The sequence below is a fragment of the Schistocerca nitens genome, chromosome 1 (genome assembly GCF_023898315.1).
Source record: "Schistocerca nitens isolate TAMUIC-IGC-003100 chromosome 1, iqSchNite1.1, whole genome shotgun sequence".
NCBI classification, from domain to species: Eukaryota; Metazoa; Arthropoda; class Insecta; order Orthoptera; family Acrididae; genus Schistocerca; species Schistocerca nitens.
Window position 1 is genome coordinate 378,504,987 of NC_064614.1, and position 10,619 is coordinate 378,515,605.

A 10,619-nucleotide genomic window follows, 5' to 3' on the forward strand; every position below is an offset into this window, starting at 1 on the left:
CGACTTGCAAGAGAACGATGCTGGCGCATCACTGTAAAAACTATACTGCCCATGTTCATCCTCGAAATCACGCAATATACCACAATCTTGCAGCGCACTGACGCGTGCCTGCAAGCATTGGTATGAACGTCTCACGAACTGGTTGTGGCCGCTATGGAGCGTATCACGACTTCTCAGAACGCTTCTAAGAGCACGTTCTTGTATGCGTCCGTTTGTGCGACATCTCGTCACTCATCTTTGTCCCTTAACATGGACACCAGATAGAAAACAACAAAAACATTGCTCATGGAAAGGTAGTGTCTCTTATCGCAACGACAGAGGAGATCCCGAACATAGACAAAAAAAAGTTAACAGCAGAAAATTCTTATGCGAGAAAACGCAGCGTGTTAATACTTTAACAATCTTAATCTACTAATGCAACGATTATTGTTCCCCGAAGAAAGGTTCATATATTTGCCTATTCTACTATGTACACCACTTAAACTACTATTATTCCACGAACATCTTTGTGTGAGAGATGTGGTGGAGTCCTATGGACTAGCGCCAATCCCTTGTCAGACTCCCCCTCCTCTCACGTGCCTTAGGATTTGCAGGTCTAATTTCAATCTCCTGGTTCTCCTGTGGTCCTTGATTTCGCTCTCTCCAGTTACGGTCGCTTCGCCGTTCGTTATTCCTCATGTCCCAGATACCTTGTCTAGATTGACCCTGTTCCCTGACGTTCTGGTTTCCATAATCTTGAATTGCGTAACCTTGATTTCCGTAACCCTGGTTTCCTAACTGACGAGCGCGATTATGCGATCTGTTGTCGTCTGCCCTTGCTGGCCCGTGGTATTTGTTATTTTGCGCCTTCTTCCTGTCCTTTGCGTCTTGTTTATCGAAGACTACTTCGAGTTCGCGCAATAGACTCTTGAATGCTTCGATGTCAGATCCACACTTGCCGACAAGTATCTGTTGATACCTAACAGGCAATTTGGAAAAACAAAATTTGATGATTTCTCCCTTGCTATATGGACTATCTAAAAACTGATTCTTCTTGAGTAAATCATAAAAAAATTTGGTTGCGCTCTTATGCCCGGACACTTCCAGTTCAGGACAAAATATTATTTCGTCTTTAATCCTGTCTTGCGTTTCCTTTGACCAGTAGATCCCCAGGAACGCATCAACAAATTCCTGATAAGTCTGACACGTCGCTGCCACACCCCGCATCTTTTCCGCGGCTTGGCCTTCGATGTGTCCACACATGAATTCTAATTTTGCCAGGGTTGGCCATGATGACGGTAATGAATTTGAAAACCGCATCACCCAGCTCTTGGGATGCATCGACCCTCCATTATCTCTGAACTTTTGGAATTTTAGTATCGACAGGAAGTGATTGTGATCAAAATCCTGTCCGATCCTCGCACTGGTGTTGTCACTCGTTTCCGATACTTGCACGTCTGCTGAGTGTCCTGATCTATCTTGCTGATAACTGTGATGTGCTACCTCCGTATCACAGTGGCAGTGGCACTCAGAATTCACTCTCCTAAGTGGGCTACAATTATTGGAGCTATTACTAGGTGTTTCTGCGTGTGCATTGTTAGTTCCGCACTCTGTCACTGGTCTAGAGCACGGCGGGCTTTTCCTCGGAGACACAATTCTGTGTACTCCATCATTGGTATCCGAACGCGCAGTGCTCGTGTGCCCGTTTCGCTCTAGTTTTGCTATCCGACTCTCTACTTCTTTCATTCGTTTCGTGATGTTCGTAACCGCAATATTACCTTGGGTTTTTAAGAGCGCTAGGGATTTTGAGTGGGCTTGTGTCGCACGTCGCAAGCGACCTGCGAGTTGAGAAGTTACTTTTGCGATTTTCATTGCCCCTGTTGCTGCCGTTCTGGCTAGGCCTGCTACTTTTTGTGCTACCATTGACATTTGTTTTGCTTCTCCACATTCTTTCATTATTGTTAGTAATTCCCCACGAATTTCCCCTATATGGGAAATTATTGCCTCAGTGTCCTTCTTACGCTGTTCGTCAGCTTCTTCCTTCTCCTTCTAACGTTGTTTCTCCTCTTCTTCCTTCTCCCTCTTACGCTGTTCGTCAGCTTCTTCCTTCTCCTTCTTACGTTGGTTCTCCTCTTCTTCCTTCTCCCTCTTACGCTGTTCGTCAGCTTCTTCCTTCTCCTTCTTACGTTGTTTCTCCTCTTCTTCCTTCTCCCTCTTACGCTGTTCGTCAGCTTCTTCCTTCTCCTTCTTACGTTGGTTCTCCTCTTCTTCCTTCTCCCTCTTACGCTGTTCGTCAGCTTCTTCCTTCTCCTTCTTACGTTGTTTCTCCTCTTCTTCCTTCTCCTTCTTACGCTGTTCGTCAGCTTCTTCTTTCATTGATCGTAGGAAGCTCAGTATTGGGTTTACGTCATCTTTTTGATCCTCTTCAAACGTGGGAGATGTAACTCTGGACACCTGGGCGCTAGAGCTCTGACGTGGCCGAGCTAGACCCTGTCTGCTCTCGTTCGTTTGATTATAAACTTCTGCTACCGTCTCGACCTGTGTGCCTGTCTCTGTTTCATCCTCTACTTCACTATCATAATCACGGCCGCAACGCTGCTCTGAGATCGCGTCCAAATCACCGTCCTCATCAATGCCCCTGGCGTCCTGTCCTGCTAAAAATGTGCCCATCTCATCTCCGAACCTATTCCCGTCAGTAAACTCCCCCTTATCCATTATGCTATCCTCTTTTGTTTTAGCTTCGCTCGATAATAGTCGTGCCTTACTTCTCGTTATCATTCATGAAAAACAAATTTATCTAAAATGCACAATAAAATTAATCTACTCCATATATTTTTACACATAAACATAAAATTTCAACAACGCCGCTCCAACGCTGTAATTATACGCACGATTTGTTCTGGTACAGAAACCGCACACAAACCCAACAAAGTGTGAAGTAGTACGGACACCACATCAAAGAAACATATAAAACAATGAACAAACAAACAAATATATACGCTGAAAACAAAAACAGTAAACATGCGCCGCTACTTAAAAAACTAAACGCGGAACTACCAGAAAAAACTTGGGTATTAATCAATAAAAAAATAAGCAAAAAAAATTCTGAGTGTCCCTACTAATATTACTGCTTGCTTATCAGAAGATTCGCAGGAAAGATCCTGGCAGGGTCGCCATTTTATGCGAGGTGCCGGGGCTAGCAGTGTATTTAACACTAAATTCTAGCATCTACATATGTAAATGATGCTCTAAGCCCCCCCTTTTCTAACTCCGACTTTTGCTGTTGCACAAGGATTAAAAAAATATACGCAAACTGACTGTAATCAACCCTGCAAGTGGAGTAGAAAAGAGTTTGGCACCTGCAATAATTTAATTTGATAAATAAATAAAGGAAGGTTTCATAAACATAGTGAGAAATGATGGGTTGCTCTACCGATTAACATAATGAAAGTTCTGTCCAAAATAACAATATGATTTATTAAGACTAAACACAAAATAATAAACAAAATCACATGAATTCTAATTTGTAATACATGAAATTGACTCAAATTGGACACACATACAAACACTGTAAAGGTGAAGTTGTCCCTAAACTAGATCGTGAGGTTGAAGACGAAGTGGTATGTGGAGCCAATTCCTTGCCACTCAAATCTCAAGAGAGACACACAGCTAACCCAACAGTAATTGCTGCTACTCAAGACAGAACAAAGTTAGAAAAAGACGAACAGGCGCGCTCTGCTGAGCTCTGATTATCACCTAGGAAAATCCCTATCTGCCGGTGCTGCGGACATACATTACCAAACTGTCTTCTTAACTGCCCGAAACACGATCTGGCGTCCCGCAGGCGAGGGCTGGTTGCTTCGACGTCCTCGACCGAAAGGCGACTGCCGACTCCCCACAAGAGCACCCGTACAGGCCGAACACATAACATTCCCGCCCCCACGACAGTGGCCGTGGTTAAACGTTCCAATCAGCAACTCGAAAACCGGCGGAAATTCCACTCCATTGCCGGAGCACTACCATTCCACCAATGGAGATTCTTGGCGCCAATTTCTGTGCTGATTTTGCTACGTCACGGCGCTGTGCCCTGAGCAAACCAATCACCGTTACTATTTTGCAGAAAGTGCGGGAATTTTCCCGCCACAACTGCCAGGGTACACAAGTCATTCCCACGCCTCGCTGGTAGCCCGCCAGAAAGTGTTTTCGCTAAGTTTCTCCGAAGTAACGGAACCTCTAGCCCAGCCGCTACTTCACACCCCAGCGGGCGTGTCTCTTGACAATGTCGGCGTCTGCAAAGCATTCACTCGACTGCCTCACACACGTCGGCTTAACCCGCCTGTCACCGGACCACCCGGGTGACGAGAGACGCTGTGTGGGAAGTCTGCGTGTGAAGGAATAGCAACTTCCCACCGCATGCAATTAGAGAGGAGAATCGTAAGATAGAAATATGAGAGGGGGCTCATGCCACCTCTCAAAACGACAGAGAGGCTCCGTCCCTGCCGCAGCCACAGTGGTCCACAACCCCACGACGACTACCGTAGTCCATTTCACCCCTCCGCCGCCCAACGCCGAACCCAGGGTTATTGTGCGGTTCGGTCCCCGGTGGACCCCCCAGGGAATGCCTCACACCAGACGAGTGTAACCCCTGTGTTTACGTGCTAGATTAATGGTGGTGTATGCGTACGTGGAGAATTTGTTTGCGCAGTAATCGCCAACATAGTGTAACTGAGGCGGAATAAGGGGAACCAGCCCGCATTCGCCGAGGCAGATGGAAAACCGCCTAAAAACCATCCACAGACTGGCCGGTTTACCGGACCTCGACACAAATCCGCCGGGCGGATTCGTGCCAGGGACCAGGCGCTCCTTCCCGCCCGGAAATCCGGGCTCCAGTACCATGGAAGTCATTCCCTCATGTCTCAATAGATGACCCATCATCCCGTACCGTCTCCTTGTCAGTGTTTTCCTCATATGCTTTTCCTCTCAGATTCTCCGCAACACCTCCTCATTCCTTACCTTAACAGTCCACCTAATTTTCAAAATTCGTCTTTAGCGCCACATGTCAAATGCTTCGATTATCTTCTGTTCCGGCATTCCCTCAGTCCATGTTTCACTACCATACAATGCTGTGCTCCAGGCGTCCATTCTCAGAAACGTCTTCCTCAAATTAAGGCCTATGTTCGATACTCGTAGACGTTATTTGGCCAGGAATGACCTATTTGCAGGTGCTAGTCTACTGTTGATGTCCGTCCGTCGTTAGTTCTTCTGCTGCGTAGGAAACAGAATCCCTTAACTTCATCTACTTCGTGACTATCAATTCTGAGGTTAAGTTTCTCGCTTTTCTCATTTCTGCTACTTCTCATTACTTTCGTCTTTCTTCGATTTACTCTTAACACCTATTCTGCGCTAATTAGACTGTTCACTCCATTCAGCAGATCATGTGATTCTTCTTCACTTTCACTCAGGATAGCAATGTCATCAGCGAATCATATCACCTTGAATTATAGTCCCACTCCTGAACCTTTCTTTTGTTTCCACCCTTGCATCTTCGATGTACAGATTCAATAGTAGGGAAGAAAGACTACATTCGTGTCTTCCCCTTTTAATTTGAGCACTTCGTTCTTGGTCGTCTACTCTTAATATTCCCTCTCGGGTCTTGTATATATTGTAAATTACCCGTCTCTCTCTATATCTTACCCATATTTTCCTCAGAATTTCGAAGTTCTTTCACCATTTTTACACTGTCAAACGCCTTTTCCAGGTCCATAAATCCTATGAACGCGTCTTGATTTTTCTTTAGTCTTGTTTCCGTTATCAACCGCAACGTCAGAATTGCCTCTCTGGTGGCTTTATCTTTCCTAAAGCCAAACTGATCGTCATCTAATACATCCTCAATTTTCTTTTCCATTCTTCCGCGTATTATCCTCGTCAGCATCTTGGATGCATGAGCTGTTAAGCTGATTGTGCAATAATTCTCAAACTTATCAGCTCTTGCAGTGTTCAGAATTGTGTGGATGATATTTTACCGAAGTCAGATGGTATGTCGCCAGACTTATGCATTTTACACACCAACGTGAATAGTCGTTTTGTTGCCACTTCACCCAATGATTTTAGAAGTTCTGATGGAATGTTTTTCCCCACGCCCGGGTTCCCGGGTTCGATTCCCGGCGGGGTCAGGGAATTTCTCTGCCTCGTGATGACTGGGTGTTGTGTGATGTCCTTAGGTTAGTTAGGTTTAAGTAGTTCTAAGTTCTAGGGGACTGATGACCATAGGTGTTAAGTCCCATAGTGCTCAGAGCCATTTGAACCATTTGATGGAATGTTATTTATCAAAATGTGTATGAATTTCTAGGGGACCAAACTGCTGAGGTCATCGGTCCCAAGACTTACACACTACTTAAACTAACTTATGCTAAGAACAATACACATGTCCATGCCCGAGGGAAGACTCGAACCTCCGACGGGAGTGGCCATGTTATTTATCTTTTGTGCCTTATTTGATCTTTTCCAGAGCTCCTTTAAATTCTGATTCTAACACTGGATCCCCTATCTCTTTTAAATCGACTCTGTTTATTCTTCTTCGCGTCAGACAAATCTTCCCCCTCATATAGGCCTTCAATGTTCTCTTTCTCAACTACCCGCTCTCTCCCCTCCATTTAACAGTGAAATTCCTGTTGTACTCTTAATGTTACAACCTTTGCTTTTATTTTCGCCGAAGGCTGTTTTGACTCTCAAATATGCTGAGTCAGTTCTTCCGACAAACATTGCTTTTTCGACTTCTTCACATTTTTCACGCAGCCATTTCGTCTTAGCTTCACTGCACTTCCTACTTATTTCATTCCTCAGCGACTTTTATTTCTGTATTCCTGAATTTCCTTGAACATTTTTGTACTTCCTTCTTTCATCGATCAAGTATTTCTTCTGTTAACCGTGGTTTCTTCGCAGTTACTCTCTTTGTACCTATGTTTTTATTTCCAGCTTCTGTGATTGCCCTCTTCAGAAAGGTCCATTCCTCTTTAACTATACTGCGTACTGAGCTATTCCTTATTGCTGCATCTATAGCCTTAGAGAACTTCAAGCGTATCTCGTCATTCCTTAGTACTTCCTTATCCCACTACTTTGCGTATTGATTTTTCCTGACTAAACTCATGAACTTCCGCCTGTCCTTCATCACTACTACATTGTGATCTGTGTGTATATCTACTCCTCGTGCGACCGTTACAGCGTGTATTTAAAGCTAACCTGCTCTGAACCCTCCTGGTGGCACCACTAGCACCACTCTTACGTGACTCGCTAAATCTGAAAAAAACATCATCTAACGGATGTAGAAATACGCCTGCCAACTTTCGTTTAAATGCTACAGCTGCTGTTGGTGTTGTGATTTATTTCCGTCAGTGTATGTGGTACTTAACAAAAAAAAAAAAAGAAGAAGGGAGACAGAGACAGAGGGGGTGGGGAGAGAGTGTGAGAGAGAGGAAGAGAGAAATGAAGAGAGAGAGAGAGACTGTGTGTGTATGTGCGACTATTTGCAGACCAACTGTTTTCAGGCTGTTGTACGACCAGTGTCGTTACTGCAGAATGACTTTGCTTACATTTACTAGTGTCGCTGCAACTTGTATGTTGGGAAGTATTTGTAGTAGATTTGTAGTAGAAAAATACTGGTACTGGTAAAGCACTGTTTCTTAAACTGATACGTTTGTGTTCTTGCATGCTGCATTTACTCTGTGAAACTGAAATCCAATTTTAGTGGCACGTAGTTCCACTGTTACATGAATTATAAGTGTTGCCCTAGCTCTCGTAGAAGATGTTTGGTTCTTTTCTTTTCGATATTGTTAGTAAATATGAGCCATTTATGTTGCTCTTATAATTATTGTTGTTATTTTAAGTGATCTATTTAGGAAGTGTTGACTCAGTATTCCATTAATTGTGTTCAGTAATCGAGCTGTCAGTAAGTGATGTCACTACTAAACTATAATCATGCCTTCACAAACTCGATCACTTCCACTCCACAACCTATGTTGCTGCTCAAAATAACCGCCGTATCAGCAGTATAAGACAGTATTTCCGCAAGGCAATATGTGGTAAATGAATCTTGGAACACGTAAATCGCTATATTGTGCAACACTACAATAAACTGCATGTAACAGTCCGAAGCCTACATCACAAAAATAACAACAACAATGACGACAGTTAACGCTCGAGTCTCCTCATCCCACCCAACCAGACAATTTTCCTGCAGGGAGTGACTGCATCAAGATTACGATGCACGCAGTTTCTAAATTATTACGTAGTTAGTTTCAGATGAATTTATTAACTTTCGTTTTAATATAACAAGTTTGATGGTGGGAAAACATGCACTTAACACAGCTAAACGAATTCAAAAAAAGAAATCTGAAAAGAGAATGGTCAAATGTTTTGTGTAAAAATAAGAAATTAAATAGATTAGAGGAATATCTAACACACCTTCGAATGATTCTGTTCAGAGAACAAGAAATATAATATATTTAATTATCAATCGATATTCTGTTATTATTAAGCATACACAGAATAAGAGAGAGCAGACAAGTTCCAATTAACACTGTGATTTGATAGATTTGACAGTTCATTTAAAAAAATCACTAGCTAAGTTTTGTTAACTACTCTGTTTACTTTGAAGCAATGAAATACGTTTTTGCATAACTATACCTCACGCTGGCAAATGTGGTACCCCATTTGTCCACAGATAGGATGCACGCAAGTGTGTCCATAGTATTAGCAGAAAGTTTATTTATTCCATTTTGACTGATAAAGTCTTCCATCAGTAAGGTATGCGACCATTCAGACTTAGCATGTAGTAATTCCATGGAAACACATGATCACTAAAATCTTTATTTATGATGGGTTTCGAGTCATCATCATCAAATAAAATATGCTTAGGAAAGCTCATATAAGAAAGCAATACAAGAAAAACCTACAGTCTCATATGCAATTGCTGTTAGGCGATATCTGTAAAAGATGTTATTTGGAGACTTCACAAGCCATACTCAAAAAGAATAACGGACATATAATTTCTTGAAAAATATGCCTCAGCATTTAATCATAGAAACATTTACTCAATTAATTAGTTAAGCAATCTCTGTGGTATTAATGACAAGAAAACTTTGACAAACAGAATTAATTAAACAACTTTTACTTCAGGACAATAAAACATACTTCTCGTTCACACAAGCCCATTGCGGGCTTGGAATAGTAATAACAGTTTGTCAGCATAAATAATACAGAACTATGTCGTTAAAATAACAGTTTAAAAAATCTCGAAATATTTTAAGGTTACAATAAAATATTAATCAGAGATAATTGTGGTTAAGCACTGCAGGAACTGTGTTCTGCTTTGGCACTCCTGAATTTACAATATAACTTAAAGAACACAAACAACGGTTATAAAAGGTCCCCAACAGAGGTAATTTAAAAAATTTGACAGTATTGATCCGTTATCATTCCACCCAGATAGAGATAAGGCAAATGTTATCAGTCACAATAAATTATACCGATAAACAGACACGTAAGTTAGTGAATGTTTAGTGCCAATTTTCCGGTGAGATACGAAGAGAGAATTTTAGCATAAAGTTCTCACCAAATAATATTCTCTGTGAACGTCCTGGAGTAACAGTTTCATAGTTCTGAATGTTATGTGCCAAACTTCATCCACTTAGATTAACCTCCGTTTTAAGACGCTTCTCAAAGTTAACAGCCATTCCTGGACTGCGAGAATCGCACCGAAAGTAGAATGCGCCAATTAGAAGTTTCCAATTCGGCCTCAACGAGGAATCATATGGCAATGTCGCACCTCTAGACCATCACCGGTGAAAATGTCCCAACTAACTCCAGCAAACGACTATCTCCGTGAGAGCAAACGATCCGCTGCACCGTTGTGCCTGCTGCCTCCTGTGGATGGGGAAAGTAAACAGGTTTACGGAAGTTAAATAAAGATACAGTCACACATACTATCGATCCCACCCCTTCTGACGGATCAATATGGCTATGAGACTTCGTAAAAAATTTCCCTCAAGTCAGTTATGAAGTTTTTATTAATATCCATCGTTTAATTTTTCCTCAGATCACTAACTACGTTTTTTAGCTATCCTGATAGCATTCAAACAATTAAACTTTTTTCGAAAACTAGACCTCATGCTGTGCTACCTGATACCCCATTTCTTCATTTCCCACTTTTCATTTGACTATGAAAAGTCGGACAGTAAATTTCTCTCAAATCACTAATTAAGTTTTTCTTCGTTATCCTGATCAATTTCAAACTTATTTTTGCAAAAAATGGACCTAAAACTGGTTAATTTGATACTTCGTTTTTCCTTTCCCCACTCTTCGTTTGGCAAAGGAGATTAGTTCAAAAATTGTACCTCAAAACCTTGTCCATTTCCAACTCTTCGTTTGGTTATGAAAATTCAGACAGAAATACACGGTGCACTTTGTAGGAACTCTTGTTTTCTCTGTGTTCCTACATTTCACCAATACATATTATGTCTGGTGACAAACAAAAACGAAGAGATTCACAGTCATTAACTGATCTGCACGATAGAAAGCAGAATGTCTTCAAAAAGCAACAGATTCACAGTCATTATCTTATCTGCACGATAGAAAGCACAATG